The 18,369-nt window shown below is 37.0% G+C and overlaps 1 pseudogene; it reads left to right on the plus strand.

Moving 5' to 3' along the window:
• Window positions 1-11,519: 11,519 nt before the first annotated feature.
• LOC113277900 lies at window positions 11,520-13,257 on the plus strand (annotated as a pseudogene).
• The last annotated feature ends 5,112 nt before the right edge of the window (window positions 13,258-18,369 follow it).

Here is an 18,369-nt window from a genome sequence, read left to right on the forward strand (position 1 = left end):
TCATTTATCCACTGGATTTTGTTGTTCTAGATACCCAGCCTGTTCAGGACCAAAGTGCTCAAATACCGGTTGTTCTAGGTCGCCGATTTTTAGCCACATGTAATGTTGCCATCAACTTCAGGACCAGAATTATGAACATATCCTTTGATAATATGACCACTAAACTAAATGTCTTTAACGTTACTAGACAATATTTTGAGATCAGTGATTTAAAAAAAGTGAATATGATTAAATCTTTAGTTCAGGATATAGATCATGATCATTTGCATAACACTTTATTTGATGATTCCTTAGATGAATTTGATGATTTCATTCTCTTAAATCATATGTATGACCAGTCTCTAGAAGAAGCTCTCGAGTATTTTTCGGACTCTAAGGACCATGATATTCAAGCAATAGTTTTAGATCTTTCTTAGAGTAATGAGTACTCTAAGTTTATGGGAAGTGATGGTTTTTGTGATCGTCAAGTATCCCTCTTTGAAGTCCCTAACTTGGGACTCGATCTTTGTGCGTCTAAGGTGTTACCTGAGTCTCTTCAGACACCACTACCTGATCCTCCTGATACAATCCATGAGGAAATCTAGCTATTAGAGACCCGTCATTTGGCTGAACCTGTTATTCTAGATACTCATATAGAGTCCAAAGGGGAATCTAGATAAATATAGTTGTCTTAAAAACCCTAGACAAGGTTATGCTCAATTTGTTTAATTGTATGATCCAGTGCAGATGTCTTATATTTGGGTCCGATCTATTTGATATTGTTGACGCACAACTGTTTCGGCCTCAACTACATTCCAATCTGAAGTCTAATAGTAGGCTAGTGTTTGTAGTGTATTAATACAGTGTGGTGTTTAAGTTATGGACTAGGTCCCGTGGTTTTTCTACTTTGTAGTTCTCTTCGTTAACAAAATTTATGGTTCTTATGTTATTTCTTTATGCGTTATATTGTTTATATTTATAATGTAAATATCATAAGTAATACATTAAAATAACCTAGACAATTTTTAAGCCTATAATACTGTATAAAACCTATAAGATTTATTCATGAGAATTCGTATCCAGAAAGAAAGATTACAAGAATTATTCTTGTTGGAATTCGGTCCGTATTACAATTCAGGTACATATAAGAATTTTTCTTGTAAAATGGAAAACCCCTTAAACAGGAGTTTTAGTTATTGAGTTAAATCCCTTTAACTCTTCCATTGAGGAGAGATTCACCAATGATTTACGTATCAAACTCTGAAATTTCCTCATCAATTTTTTCTGAAAATCAACCACAACAAGTTGTTATATGCATTAACGTATACCGATTGTTGTTGATGTTCATCAAACACGAAGAAAATTTTCCATAATCGGTGGATACGGTACACCTACATAAACCGATTTTGGGTTTGATGTTCTTTGCATATGATGAACATCAACAACAATTGGTATACGTTAATTGGATATATCATCCAATTCATTAACCATGTTTGAATTTTTTGCACAAACCCTAAATTTTTTATATTTATATCACAGAGCATGAAAATACGAGTTGAACGCAGAAAGAATGAGGTCATTCCGACATCGGACGAAGAAGCTATAAGCAAAACAGCCAAATAAATGCCTAGATTTACAATCGGTTTACTAGGCATTTATGTAAATCGATTCTAGTGAAAAATACAGAAAAACTCTTGAGATTTACAATTGGTATCGGTCTATGTTATAAATCTAAAATCGGTTTACAAAGGCATGAACGTATACCGATTCTGCGTTTTTCAAAAAAAAAAATCAAATTTTTTACATGTTTTGATGATGATTTAATATTAATTGATTTCTAGGTTAACATGATTAAACATCAAAATCATAACAATTTACACTAATTAATCAAGCTTAGATTAACCACTAAATAAAATAGTTGGATATTTGGAGACAGTCTCATGCTTTCTAGCACTCCATAAGATTAGATTACCACCAAGGTATATGCAATACCCACTGTGAACTTGCGATCGTCTAAATTTCTAGCTCAATCATCATCTGAATATGCATGAAAAGAATAGTCAGGATTAGTCGACTGTATGCTTTAGATAACTCAGGATAGGTTTAACTAGCTCTGATACCATATTAGAATATGGGCATCCAACTCAAAACCAATTAGAAATGAGTGTAGACCTTAATCGGAAGCCTAACATCGAGCTGGATACCGATGCTTTCCTGCATAACCACACCTACTGTATGAAAGAGATAGATCCCTCCTTTAATATTAACATCATCCTTATGTGGGAAATTATTTAATATTTTTAGAGCATCTCCAATGCTTGAGGTGAAGGTAATTCTATGTGGAGGTGTTATTAATACCTTTTAGTTGTGGGTCATTCCTATATAGCTAAAATAAATATAAACTTGACCTTCTACCTAATGTCCCATCTCCAATGCTAAGATTCTAGTACTTTAAAAAAAAATTGGAATAAAACATAATGATGTGTCATTATACCTAGGTCATAGAGAAAGTAAAGATATGACTTTCTGGTTTACCCTTTCTTACGAGATGACATCCATGTCATCATTTATTATTAACCCCCACCCTAGCATTGGAGATAAATATTTAATCAAAAAAGTGTTAAATCCTATGTGTCATGGCTTTTTAAAACCTCCACCACTAGTATTGGAGATGCTCTTAGAAGACCCATAGTATCTCCTCCGAGCTCGCCTAATGTCGAGAATGCTAGGACGCCAAAACCGTACTCATGAGCTATGTAGTTCTAGATATCCTCATTTACGTCAAAAGCATTCCCCACACATCAAGTTCGGGTTGGAAAGTCTGGACTCCACCTCCAATGAAGAGGGAGATACCAGTCAGTTGAGTAACATCTACACAAGTGCCACGACCGTGTCCCAGTTGTATACTAAAATATCTATAAATCTCAAAGCATTTCCATTACTAGAGCAATAATCCAAGGTCGTCTCCTTCCTTGCCAGACCCCCGCCCGAAAACATATATCACCTATTGTATCCAGAACGGGTCAATCCAAGAAAATAAAAAAAAAATCTCTCTCCTCTCTAGTTTCTTCCCAAAACCAAAAAAAAACTTTCACTACCATTAAAGCTTATTGCTCAGATCTAGTCCATTTTGGGCTAGATCTGAGCAGATTTTTTTTGTAGTTTTCTTAGATAGTTAGTAGTTTAGGATAGATTTATTTAAGTTTTTGTTTCAATCTCCATTGTTTTTAGGAGATTTTTATAGTGTTCTAGTGGGTGTTTTTGCCCGTTTTGTTTGTGTCTTCTCCTTTATGGAAATTCTTTATGCTCTCTCATGGAGTTTCTTTGTGATCTCAATGGAGATTTTAGATGGAAGTTCAAGTATGGTGATCAAGATTCAAGACTTTGGGCATATTACTCTCATATGTTTATGAGAAGATCTCTTTTTCAAGAAGAAAAACCCCTTTCAAAATGGTTGGATTATAGTCTCAAAACCATTCTCTCGGTCTTAGGATTGCTTGGTACTCTTGTTGTTAGTTTGTTACTTATCTTCACAAATTACTCTTTATTTTTTAATTGTAATTTGATCTTTGATCTTGATGTACTTGAAATCCATGTAATCTCTATATTAGAGAATATATTATACTGCTTTACTTATTTTTATTAAGGAGAATATCTCTTGTCATAATTATTGTAATGAGGAGATTATCTCCGCCATAACTTTTGTATTCCCAAAAGGGATACTATTGTTTTATATAATAAGAATCCTGGTGAATAGAAATCACTAAGGAAGTTATCATCAAATCCAAGATGGTATCAGCCCCCCTACGATCATATTTTCTCTAAACCATTAAAAATCAATGGCGAGGGAACAACTGAAGCTCACAGACATTGCTGAGGCATATAGTTCTATGCATCTACAGCAACCCGATGATGCTTTCTACATGGATACCGGTGCTACGTCGCACCTCACTGCTGATCCAGGTAATCTACACAACGTTTTCAATTCTAGCAATGTACGATCTATCTTAGTTGGCAATGTCAATAGTATTCCAGTTACTGCCAGTGGTACCAAGTTCATAACCCTTCCCTCTCGTACTCTTCAACTCAAAAACACCCTTGTTGTTCCCGATATTATCAAAAACTTAGTTTCCGTTCGTAAGTTCACCACTGATAATCGTGTGTCTGTTGAGTTTGATCCTTCTGGTTTTTCTGTGAAAGATCTGAGTTCGAGGAAAATTATCCTTAGATGTAATAGTTCCGGGGAGCTCTACCCGATCACCAACTCTGCCGTTCCACCACAAATATCATCCCAGTCTTCCCCCATTTCTCTTGCTGTCTTTTCGCCAGATATTTTGCATAGCCGCCTTGGTCATCCCGGTAAGGCTGTTTTAGATGTTCTTCGTACAAATAATTCTATTCATTGTAATAAGAATCAACATTATAAACTTTGTCATTCATGTCAAGTTAGTAAACATGTTATATTACCATTTTATGAATCAAATTCCATTACTTCTGCACCATTTGATATCATTCACAGTAATTTATGGACCTCTCCTATACACATAGAGACCGGTTTTCGTTATTATCTTATATTACTGGATGATTTTACCAACTATCTTTGGGTTTATCCACTAAATTTTAAATCCCAAGTTTATGAAAAGTTCTTGGAATTTCGTTCATTTGTTCAAACTCAATTTGAACGTCAAATTAAATGTTTTCAATGCGACATGGGCCGCGAATTTGACAATTCTTCCTTCCATACTTTTGCTCGTAACAATGGTCTTATTTTTCGTTTCTCTTGCCCCCAAATTTCCTCCCAGAATGGCAAGGCTGAACGCATGATTCGCCGTGTCAACGACATCACTCGCACTCTTATGTCTCACGCTTCCGTTCCCCCTAAATATCGGGTTTATTCTCTTCATATGGCTGTTTATCTCCATAATATTCTACACACCAAAGTCCTTCATAATCAATCACCTGTGTCTATTCTTTATCAACACCAACCAACGTATGATCATCTTCGTACATTCGGTTGCTTTTGCTATCCAAATCTCTCCTCCACAACTCCCCACAAACTCGCCCCTCGTTCCACTAGGTGTATTTTTCTTGGTTTTCCTCCTAACCACCGTGGATACCGCTGCTTAGATATCACCACACACAAAATAATCATGTCCCGTCATGTGACATTTGACGAGAGTGTTTTCCCATTTTCTACCCCTCCTCAAAACAATCCCCCTGATGACGACGATGTGTCTCCTTCTTTTTTTAACTCCTCCCACAATAATCACCTCTCTTACCCATCCTCTAGTACTGCTCCTACTTTACACCAATCATATCCTATTCAGCCTACTCCACCTGACATCTACATCCCACCTCATCGTCGCAACACATTATATACTCCTCCCATCCAAACGTCTTTCTTCCCTCCTGCCACTTTCGTCCCCACTAAGTCAGCAGGCCCCATCACCATTTCTTCTTCCCGTAATGCGTCAGATCCCACTCCAACCATTTCTGCACCATCCAATCATTGCGTACAGCCTACTGACGTTAAACCCTCATCCCCACCAACCACTTCTTCCCCTACAACAACTACTGTCCCTACACCTTCTTGCACACCTCCAATCACTACTTTTCCTCCATCTCCTTCTCTCCCCACCACTCGCGCCTCCCGTGGCATCTTCCGCCCTGTCCATCGCCTTAATCTTCATGTCCAAACCCTTCGTCATATCTCTCCTCTCCCTCGTTCTCACTTGTATGCTCTTAGAGACATAAACTGGAATGCTTCCATGAAAGATGAGTACAATGCTATGTTGAAAACTAATATTGGGAACTGGTACCACGACCACGTGACGCTCATGTTATTCGTTCCATGTGGCTCTTTCGTCACAAATATCATGCTGATGGCTCTTTGCAACGATACAAGGCTCGTCTAGTTGCTAATGGTAAATCTCAGCAGGTTGGGGTTGACTGTTTTGAAACGTTTAGTCCGGTTGTCAAACCATCTACTATTCGTACCGTTCTTACTGTTGCTACTTCGCGTTCTTGGACCATACATCAGCTAGATGTCAAGAATGCGTTTCCTCATGGTGACTTGACCGAGACAATATATATGCATCAGCCTCCGGGGTTTGTTGATCCTGATCACCCTGATTACGTATGTCGACTACGTAGGTCTCTCTATGGTATTAAGCAGGCTCCACGGGCGTGGTTTCAGAGGTTTTCCAAGTTTATCACTAATTGTGGTTTTCGTGCTAGTGTGTGTGATCACTCCCTCTTCGTTTATCAATCAGGTTCCGAGACGGCATACCTATTATTATATGTTGATGATATTATTTTAACTGCCTCTACTGATGCTCTCCTATGCCGCTTCATTGATTTGATGAAAAGGAAATTTGCTATGTCTGACCTTGGCCCGTTACATCATTTTTTGGGTATTACTGTTACTTGTTCATCCTCAGGGATATTTTTGTCTCAGTCGTTATATGCTCAGGACATCATTGCACGTGCGTCCATGACAAAATGCAATCCAGTGGATACTCCGGTCGACACCAATGCCAAGCTCAGTGCTACCTCTGGCCCTGCTCTCACGGACCCCACTTTGTATAGAAGCCTAGACGGTGCTTTGCAGTACCTCACTTTCGCACGGCCAGATATATCCTATGCAGTCCAGCAAGTATGTTTATTCATGCATGATCCTCGAGAGCCTCACATGCAATCCCTTAAGAGGATTACTCACTATCTTCAGGGCACAATTGATCACAGATTATTTCTCTCGGTCTCCGCTATCTCTGGCTTAACAACATACTCTGATGCTGATTGGGCGGGTTGTCCTGATTCACGTCGTTCGACTTCTGGCTTTTGTGTATTTCTTGGAGACAACCTCATCTCCTGGTCATCAAAACGTCAAGCAACAGTTTCTCGATCCAGTGCTGAAGCAGAATACCGGGGGGTAGCAAACACTGTTGCTGAAACAACATGGATTCGCAACCTTCTTCTAGAGCTCCATCTACCTTTACGACGTGCTACTATCGTGTATTGTGATAATGTAAGTGCGATATATATGTCTGGAATCCTGTTCAACATCAGCGCACTAAACATGTGGAGATTGACATACACTTTGTTCGTGAACGCGTTCGTATTGGTGATATTCATGTCTTGCACGTCCCGTCTGAAAACCAGTATGCTGACATCTTCACCAAGGGCCTTCCACGACAGCTATTTGTTCGTTTTCTTTCTAGTCTTAGCGTTTGCTCCTCTCCCGCTCAGACTAAGGGGGTGTATTAGAGAATATATTATACTGCTTTACTTATTTTTATTAAGGAGAATATCTCATGTCAAAATTATTGTAATGAGGAGATTATCTCCGCCATAACTTTTGTATTCCCAAAAGGAATACTATTGTTTTATATAATAAGAATCCTGGTGAATAGAAATCACTAAGGAAGTTATCATCAAATCCAAGACTCTAGTTTATCTGAATGAAATTTATGAAATTTATCAAAAAAAAAAAAAAAGAACTAAGTGATGAAGTATTTTCCCCACATCATGTGCACAATACAGTGCATGATCGCGATATATGTCAAGTTTCCTGTCACAACTAGGACATTGGCTACCCTCTTCAAATAAGGGGATACGGGATACCGAATCTATTATGCAAAATCGAACTCAATTGGTAAGGTGAGGGCCAATTTTATGATTTAGCCCATTGATAGGAATGGCTAAGAGCAGTTCCTATGGACTCAACAAAACAAGGAGTTGTTGATTTTGATCCCATTATGAACTCAACAAACATGAAAAATGGATGGACAAATCAACAAATTTGTTGAGTGAGATAGAAGAACAGACCGCGATTGATATAGAACCGGGAGAGGGAAAAAAACGCTAGCGTTTGAGGAAGAAACGCTGGCGCGTGATGTTTGACCGCCCCTTACATCTTCTCTCTCCGAATCTCGGTTATTATATTAGGTTTTATTTTTTATTATTTGTTTTATTAGTTAGATAATAAGTGAGACCCAACTCTTATTAGTTTATATTAATAAAATCGCTAGTGGGGCTTTAAAATATTAAATTTGTTCATTTTGTCTTGGTTTCCCATAGTACAAAAACGTGTTTGTTCATCCACATGGCTGAAGAAAAGAAAAAATTTGTTGATTGCCATTGGAATATAATTGCCCTAAGAGATAATCTTGAGCATATCTTAATTTGTTCCATCGCCACAAACAAAGCTGCATCACCATCAGACATTTAGTGCTTATTAGGCAACTCTTTCGCAACCGCGTCAAAATATTTTCCTGCCATGAAGTTCACGGGATGGGGGCAGAATTGGTGATGCCAAGCGAAGAAGAATCAATACCACATACCTGACCAAATAGATCCACCACGTGTTGCAAACATGGTCTGGAAATTTCAGCTTTACGAAGTATAGACTGTTGCAATGCCTGAGTTCGGTACTACAAAATGACCAGAAGCCTATAGTGAAGTTTTTGTTTTATTAAATTTGTGGACGCAGTTGCCGTATTCGTACAGTTCTCATTAAACAATCTGGTGAAATTGAAACTTGTGAAGGAGTTCGTATGGTTCAGATTATTCGACACGTTGATCAAATGTGCAATTTTCCAAGAAAACTATGTGTGATTCAAAATGCAAGATTAACGGCGACTGAAACTGTACTCGGAACCCTATCATAGGACTGAATCGAGCAAACTAAATTCCAAACATGAAGAGACATTTCTTTAGGTATATCATATACGTCATATTCATTCTATCATGTTATTTTGTTTTTTCACCTTAATTTGCTTGGTAGAGTGACTGGACCGGAGTAAGTTGCTATTTGTCAAGTTTGGGTCCAGGTCTATTACCGGACGATTTTAGTACCTTATTAGGCAGAATGTCTATTCGTGTTTGTACGACGGCTTCTACCTTACAACAATATAACTTGTTCCGATGGATTATTTATTTTCAGCCAGATAATTATATGAGGTCTTGGACATTCTAGTAAACCTGAAGTGTAAATTGAATGCATATTTTCCATGTGAATGTTACTTAACCAGCTGGTTCATCATTTAGATCGGTTTATAGGTACATTCCACAATTACATTCGTACCTAAGTCGGCGACCCAGTGCTCGAAATTACGGTTCAACCATTCTTTAGTGATTTTTTTTTGGAAAAGATACTCCTATAAATTTTGAATAATATATTCTAAGCTGATTTGGCTACAACTTCACGTCACCTTGGTTTATAGCTGCTCAATTAATTAAAGTTCAACCAACGTGAACATCTCTTAATTAGATGACATAATCAAATTTTAAAGTAGATTATCGCTTCCAATTAAAATGGGGTGGTATGTCATTCCTACAGATGGTTGGACCACCATTGTTCTGCAAATTGACTCGCGCCAGCATCAGAATAGTAGTCTAGTCTGCTTAATCAACGGATGGTGGCATGATAATGTCGATATTATCGTTAAAGTCTTGGTTTCCCAATTATCCTTGAAGGTGTACTTTTTTTTGGGTGATTATGTCATCTAAAGCTGGTGGAATTCTATTGTGACAGATCGTTTAGTTGAGTGATTAGTGGTTTGGACTTTGGAGTTTCTGGACGCATCCTGAGTCATAACCTATAGAAGCCTTAATTAGCCAATAAACCTGTCTTTGAGCAGTAATTGCTTACAGCTTACATATTTTCAGTGAAAAAAAAGCTTCGAGCTTGGCGGGCCGCTATTACATAAGATGAGATGAGTATTTCATGAAATCTCCAAAATTTTAAGCGGAGACTCAATCTGCTGACCTCATATTTGAGAGTCAGACTCCTGACCAACTGGACTAATCCCTGATGGTTTACCCCGCCTGTCCAGCCGCTAATTCGGTCAGGATCATTGAACAGATTTAATTTGAATCAAATGTTTTAACGGTTATTAAAAACTTGTAGCATTTACATATTTGCAAATTGTAGTGGGTGAATGATGCATCATCCACTTCCCTAACTTTGGGGAAAAGATAGGGGAGTCATGCTGTTAATGGTGCTGCTGATGTCGGGCACTAAAAGCTTATTCTTTAAGATATTTCCCGGTTTACAAAAGCCAGCCAGAATCTTGTCCGTGACCATGATGTTGGAGCATTTTTCCACCTAGTGACGCTAATGATCCTTTAATAGATATTGCACTACAATACTACTACATACATAGTTTGACAATCCAATGGTTCAATTCATACCTTATCACCATTTTTCTTAAATTCTTTTCTTGTTAGCATAGGAATTATTATTATTCTTGGGTAAGCCTATTGTAATTAAATTCCCCCCCTTCTTGTAGAGGGAAATTTCGTTTGGTGGCTAGGAATCTCAAAATCCACTAGTGATTGAGAATCTACCGAATTTTTTATCCACTTCTTATACTTTGATAGCCAAATGGAATTCGGAAAGCATCATATAATTCGTAACTAATTAAGGAAAAATTCGCATCTTTAATTGTATGTGGGTGATGTAATGGATTGATAAATAGATTCATGGTCGAGGAAAATGATTCATTTTTCATGTTGGGTATATAAAGATTATTAGATATCCAGTCAGCCGAACATTTTACCAACTCTGTCATATACCACAAGTAAGGAATGTTGGATTAATTTCAACATAGAAGTCACTAACAAGCTGGTTAGGACAAGATTAGGAAATTGATGTAATCCTAAGGGAATTAAAAGTCATCTAGTTCTAAGAAAAGGAAAGACATGTAATAAGGTAATAGGACTAGGAAAAGGAATTCATAGTTCTATATATATATGATCACCAAAGTTGTGGTTGATCATATGAGCAAGATTAGAGCTTGTGTTTAGTTTTGAGAGATTTTCTAAACATCAATAAAGAGAGTTGTCTTTATATAAGCTAAGTTTCATCTTGCAGTTGCCATTAATTGGTATCAGAGCTTGTCTACACCGAGCCATGGGAGACGAGAGTACCATCATACGTGCAAAAGATTTCTCTCAAGCACAGTTGAAGCTTAAGGGGGAGAATGTTGGATTAACTTCAACATAGAAGTCACTAACAAGCTGGTTAGGACAAGATTAGGAAATTGATGTAATCCTAAGGGAATTATAAGTCATCTAGGTCTAAGAAAAGGAAAGACATGTAATAAGATAATAGGATTAGGAAAAGGAATTCATAGTTATATATATATATATATATATGATCACCAAAGTTGTGGTTGATCATATGAGCAAAATTAGAGCTTGTGTTTAGTTTTGAGAGATTTTGTAAACATCAATAAAAAGAGTTGTCTTTATATAAGCTAAGTTTCATCTTGCAGTTGCCATTACAGAATACCTAATGCAGGCAGGGGGGCATATTAGAAAACACAAGTTAATCACTAATCCAAATACGCCACTAGAATAAAAAAACTTCTATAATTTCTGTGATGGATAATCACATGGTGTGGTACACGTCGTCTTAGAGGTGATTAAATGAGTGGTATCCTAATTCACAAACATCCACATCATCCGTATCAGCATATCATCATTCCTACGGACGGTTTTGGGGAGCAGCAGTAGTATATAAGGAAATTCCCAAGCTCTTCTTAGTTTCATTTTCATTGTATCCTAAAACCAATCTCTCACTCTGTCTTTCATCAGTAATGACGCTTCAAAGAGCCTTAACTCACGGTCGTTTATTTCTCATCACCATCGCAAACAAAATCTCTACCCTCTCATTTCGTAACCCATTTTCATCCTCATTTTCAGAGGGAACTTTCATCCCGCCCGAGTCATCCAAAACAACTTTTAATCGTGAATATGTCTTAGTTCCAAATTCAACCGATCACGGATTTTTCAGAAAGTTTCTTCAGAAGAGAACTTTTTATCAGTCAGAGGTTCAACCATTACCAAACGGAGAAAAATTTATGGAGAAGTTGAAATCCATGGGTATTAAAAGAGATCGTATTCGACTAGAAGGATTAACCCCTCCCATGCTTCCTCCATTGGAGAAGAGGAATTCTCCATCAAGGACATCACGAACTACTGTTACTAGTACTCTAGATGGAATTGTAATCTCAGTTGATGATGCCAAGAAACTACTTAAGCTATCTCAGTTGGAAATGCTGAAATCTACTCTTAGAAAAATTCCTCAGGATTCCATTACTTACCCGGAGTTTTTCAAGATGTGTTGATTCTGCGGGAACTAACCAAGTTCAGAGCTGGCCAAAACATTAGATGAATCTGGCTCGGTTATTGTTCTAGGAAACATTGTTTTCCTCCGTCCCGAACAGGTAATCTTTCAATCCTTAATAACTAAATTCTATTTTTGTTTAATTCTTTTTAAAATTTAAATGAGAATAGAGCTTTGATAAATATATTTTTTATGTATTTTTTTTTATGGTTCTTCACTTTTGTCTCCTTTACGGGGAAAATAACTCCAAAAAGAAGTGATCAAAAATATCATTAGATGAAAAAGACTAAAATCGTGTCCAAAAATTATGGAAGGAGTTGGCGTAATTATTTAAAGTACCCGTTAAGTCGACTTATTTTAATGTTTTCTTTGTGTTTCGTGCAGTTGACAAAAGCAATACAGAGCGTAATCCATTTACGGATATGCGATAAAAATGACGCAAGAAAGACTGAATTCGAAAACATGAAAAAAGAGAAAGAAATAATTGATGCAAAAGCAGAAATATCCGTAAAAAGAGAATTATGGAGTGGACTTGGACTACTAGTTCTACAAACAAACAACGGGATTTATGAGATTAACATTTTGGGAGTTATCATGGGATGTGATGGAACCCATTTGTTTCTTTGTCACATCGGTGTATTTCATGGCTGGGTATGCGTTTTTCTTTAGGGCGTCCAAAGATCCATCTTTCCAAGGGTTTTTTCAAAATCGATTTGGCGCCAAACAGAAGAAACTAATGAAATCTTCTAATTTTAATGTGGAGAGTTATAATGAATTGAAGCGAGCTTATTATCCATCTCCAGCGGCATCAAAAGCAATTTCATCGTCACCATTTGGTCGTACTAATGCACCGTCGTCCACTTATGCTCTCCCTTACATATAAATGAAAAATATATATGATCCCACGGACATACATTTATTGGATAACCATGAGTGGTACACGTCTTAGAGCTGATTAATTTAATTAGTGGTAGCCTAACTGACTAACATCCATATCATCATGTCTATCATCCAAATTATATTTCATTAACAATTGAAGGTTACGGTGACGACTTGTGCCACCGATTTAACAATGATGCAAGTTTATTCGTGAATGTAGTAGTTATATAATGAAAGGACTGAAATACGATAAATAATTTGGATTAGGCATCAGGCATCTCGAGCTGGTTCCATTAACACGAAAGAAAATGGTATGATACTCTTTCGAACTCCCTTTAGTTAGGCCCGAAGACACGATTGCTCGATGAGGATTTTGACATCTGAGTTTAATTTGACCACAAACAAAATCAACATGGGTTGGAATCAATATGGGTCAGACTACATGTGGGCTGGATTGAACTGCTAGATTGGCAGTTAAGTGTTGCAATTAAGAAAAAAATGTTGTCTATTTGTTAACACTAGTTCTTTCTCTTAGCATTTGCTCGCAGTCGAATTAGCAGCGAGATTGAAACCCTGTTTAGTTCAGCGCCGAAAAAATCACGTTTTCGCTAAATGGTTCAGAGCTGGAAGAATATTCCATGGTATCGGCGCTGAACTATTCAGCGCCAAAAGTTTGTGTTGTTCAGTTCAGCCCTGCACTGTGGCGCTGAACTGAACATCGCTTGACCCTTTTTTTTTTTCCCTACACCCCCCTTACACCACCAGCGACTATTCTTTTTCAAATTTCAAATTTTGAATGTTCATTTTTATCCTACACTTAGTTTACACCACCAACGACTATGTTTTCGAATATTTAATGTGAAATGTTTGACAATTTGTTCCAATAGTTGTTTGTTTCAAAATCTGAAAATTTACGAAACTAAGGAACTCTTTCATTACATTGCAAAACAAGGTTACAATGTTTTTTTGAAGAAATTAAAATTCTACTTCTAAAAATTAAAAAAGTACATTGAAATTGAAATTCCACTTCTAAAAATTTAAAAAGTGCATTGAAAATAAAATTCCACTTTAGAGGATAGGTGGTAATCCATTACGGACCAAAATCTCGTTCTTCCATAGTTTGTAGAGCGGTTTCTCTCAATCCTCTACTTCATTCATATTTTGGCGTAGGGTCTTCAAGTCAGCTTCTCTTTGTTGTGTTTGTGCCAAGATTGTAGAGTTTTCCATATGCTTCTTAAGGTACTCTTCATCTGTTTCATACATGGGAACCCTTTGTGCCTGCGATTTTTCAAGAAGTTCGATGAGCTTATCCATTTTGTCATCTGCTCTCTGCGATGCTTTAGCGTTACGAGCCTTTTCTTTGAATTATCTCTCCCTGCACTTCTAGCATCATCTGTTTGTTCATAATAACGTCTTCTACGAGATATGTCGGAGGTTTCAGAATTATGAGTAGATGACGAGCTACCAAAAATTTACGTATCCTCCAAATCTTCATCCATAGTTATTGGAGCGGAAGTATCAGCTTCATTGTCTTGAGTAGGTTGAGTTTGTTGAGTAGGTTGGGCGGAAGTACCATATCCATCATCATTATTAACCTCTGGATTGTAGTCGGGTTGATAGGTCTTCAGGAGCTGGAAAACCGATTCATGTTTCCAAAGTCTCTTAAAAGATGGGTGAAAATACTATTGACATTGAATCTCAACTTTGAAAACTTGAAACGCTTCCAGTTGAGTTCAAATGCTACTTCTCAAACGAACATAAAATGAATCATATTTCTTTTGAGCTTATGCTTATGTTGATGAGAGATTTTGAAGTTGCTCGTGATCTTTTGGAAACTGCAGTCTTGAATGAAAAACTGCTCGAGTCAAACCTCTTGAAGTTGATGGTGGAATTGAATCTTCTGAAACAAAGAATCAATCATCCGAAAGAAAAGATAAGACTTAAAACTCAGAATATGCGGAAATATAAAGTAAATGACACAACAAGATTTTGTTAACGAGGAAAACCGCAAATGCAGAAAAACCCCAGGACCTTGTCCAGAATTGAATACTCTCAGGATTAAGCCGCTACACAAAATTACACCTAACTTCGTGTAGTTGAGACCAAGCAACTAAACCTATATAGTTCACGTAGTTCCGTCTGTATTCCCACGCCTCCAACTTATAAATAAGTCACGTACTTGGAACAATTCCTTTGGTTCGTATTCCAAACAGTGAAGGAACAACAAATCTGTTAGGTATCAACTCTCTTCAACCAAGTGATATGAGTCGGACAAAGGCTCTTCTGTTTATCTTAACATAAACTCCTTCGTCAGGTCCTCAGATCTATCTTATGTTCAATTACCAAAGTAATCGTGAAGATTTTGCAATCAACACTCTTAATCCAAATAATTGTGTTGATTCCAATCTACTCAATTAATCAATCCAATTCTATCACAAGGATAAAACCGATTATTAATTGGATCCGCTTTTTACCGAAACAAGTATTGTGCACACCAAAGATTATGAACCCACAAATCATAAATCTTCAATATCTTCTTCGTCTTCAAATCTTCTTAGATCTTCAATAAACACCTGCACACAATCACTTGAATCTCTTGTGATCAATCACGCACAGAAAGGAGTCTGTTAACAATGGATTATCACAAGATCGTCTTTAGAACTACAAATAGTCTAAAGATCCCTGGCGAAACTCTGAACTAGTATGAGTGAATCTTATATCAGAAGAGAAGATCCTCAAGCATAAAAAAACTAAGTGCAATCAAAGTTCAACCACCGTTAGTCAATCAAATCAATGAAAACAAAGATAAACCGCAATTATCTAGTTTCCTACCAACGGTACTAATAGAGCTTCTCAATCCCAAAGAAGACTTTAAACTAAGCGGCCGTAAGAGATTTCTCCTAATTAGGTTACTCTCCTCTCCGAATAGGCGGCTTCACATGTAGCAGCACAACAAGAGGAAGTTCGCTGTTACGAAGGATTAGTTTGCTAGAAATGTGAAAAGGCGAGGGTACCCAAATATACCTCAAGCTAAAACTTTTCCTACCTATAAGTCCTTTCTCCGAAAGTGATTGTATATGGACTGAGTCGAGACAATACAACTCATCGGCTCACACTTCGTGTGATCATCTACGGATACGAGATCGAGACAATACAACAACGAAGTATGTTTACTTGATAGAAAGGTTCGGACTTAACCAAACACAATATCAAGTAAATAAGAATTAACGTTTGTGTAATTTACTTTAATTATAATAAAACAATTATAATGCGGAATATAAAAGTAAAATGACACATCAAGATTTTGTTAACGAGGAAACCGCAAATGCAGAAAAACCCCGGGACCTAGTCCACAATTGAATACTCTCAGGATTAAGTCGCTACACAAAATTATACTAACTTCGTATAGTTGAGACCAAGTAACTAACCCTATAGTTAACCTAGTTCCTTCTGTATTCCCACACCTCAACTTATAAATAAGTCACATACTTGGAACAATTCCTTTGGTTCGTATTCCAAACAGTAAAGGAACAACAAATCTGTTTGGTATCAACTCTATTCAACCAAGTGATATGAGTCGGACAAAGGCTCTGCCGTTTATCTCAACATAGACTCCTTCGTCAGATCCTTAGATCTAACTTATATTCAATCACCCAAAGGTAATCATTTAAGATTAATCCAACAACACCTTTAATCCGAAGAATCGTGTTGATGCCGATCTACTCAATTAATCAATCCAATCTACCACAAGGATAAACCGATTATTAATTGGATCCTATTTTACCGAAACAAGTATTGTACAAACCAAATATTATACAACCCAATTCAAATCTTCAATATCTTCTTTGTCTTCAAATCTTCTTAAATCTTCAATAAAAATCAGCACACAATCACTTGAATATCTTGTGATCAATCACGCACAGAATGGAGTTGTTAACAATGGATTATCACAAGATCATCTTTAGAACTAACAACAGTCAAAAATCCATGTCGAAACTCTGAACTAGTTTGAGTGAATCTTATATCAGAACAGAAGATTCTCAAGAATAAACAAACTAGGTGCAATCATATTTCAACCACCGTTAGTCAATCAAATCAATCGAAAACAAAAGATAAACCGCAATTATCTAGTTTCCCACCAGCGGTACATGCTAGAGCTTCTCAATCCCAAAGAAGACTTTAAACTGAGCGGCCGTAAGAGATTTCGCCTAATTAGGTTACTCTCCTCTCCGAATAGGCGACTACACCAGTAACAACAACAAAAAAGTAAATCTGTTGTTACGAAGGATTAGTTTGCTAGAAATGAAAACTTCGAGTATTTATAGACAAGGAAGTTTGGACACCAAGGAATTTCCAAAACCAAAAATATTCTCAAGATATTCATTAAGGCACAGACTCGGTTTTCATAATTCCTAGAAATGCTCTGTCCAAAAATAACGATCGAAATCTCTCGGAAAATCTTATTAGTAAATGCACGTTACTAATTCTGTAATTTCCCTATAAAATAAAATTAATAACCTTAATTAAAATATTGTTAACTTACATATGTTTCGATCCTGGGATCCTCTTCCCTTAGCTGTTAAGGAATATCTTTGAACAATTAAAGAAATAAACTTTCACAACACGTGTTCAAAGTTTGTCGACATCTTTACTTTATAAATTCTCTTTCACACTTACAACCTTGAAACCTATTTGCCACACTTCCAAACAAGTTTAGAATTGGTTCATCTGACTTTCAAGAACTATGTGATTGATCAAACCAACATTCAATCACAATCATGGGTTTACGGTTCTACCCAAACAAGTTTCGGTTCTACCTCCATGTGAGTACTGTGCATAGTCACACTAGCTTTCCAAAAATTCGGTTGACTAGGTACTAGGATCGGTTCCCCACATATATATGGTATCTAAATTATATGTGTTGCACATGTCCATAGGATCGGTTCCCCTTTGCCTAAAAACGTGTTGCACGTGTCCATAGGATCGGTTCCCCTTTCTGCTATAAACCTTGCTGCACCCCATACAAGGATCGGTTCCCTTTGATGTACTGCACCTCTTACAAGGATCGGTTCCCCTTTCCTTTTAATTGGTCATACATACAAAATCCGATCATACCACAAGTGATTACTTAAGATCGGTTTTACTAATAAAAATTATACCAATACATAAGTCAGGCCTTTGTGAATAGTTCTACCAAGAACACAACAAGTTGTGAGCGGTTATACTCTATCACACATATTGGTTGTTCAGAAGATATGCAATGAATAACAAAACCAATAACACCTGGCAATTTCCTTTTCGGTCCACAAACAAGTTTATGAACTTACTTCCTTAGAACACATGTAAACATTGTTCCCTAGGATGAAATCCTCACCTCA

Source organism: Papaver somniferum, chromosome 5, assembly GCF_003573695.1.
Source record: "Papaver somniferum cultivar HN1 chromosome 5, ASM357369v1, whole genome shotgun sequence".
Lineage (NCBI taxonomy): Eukaryota > Viridiplantae > Streptophyta > Magnoliopsida > Ranunculales > Papaveraceae > Papaver > Papaver somniferum.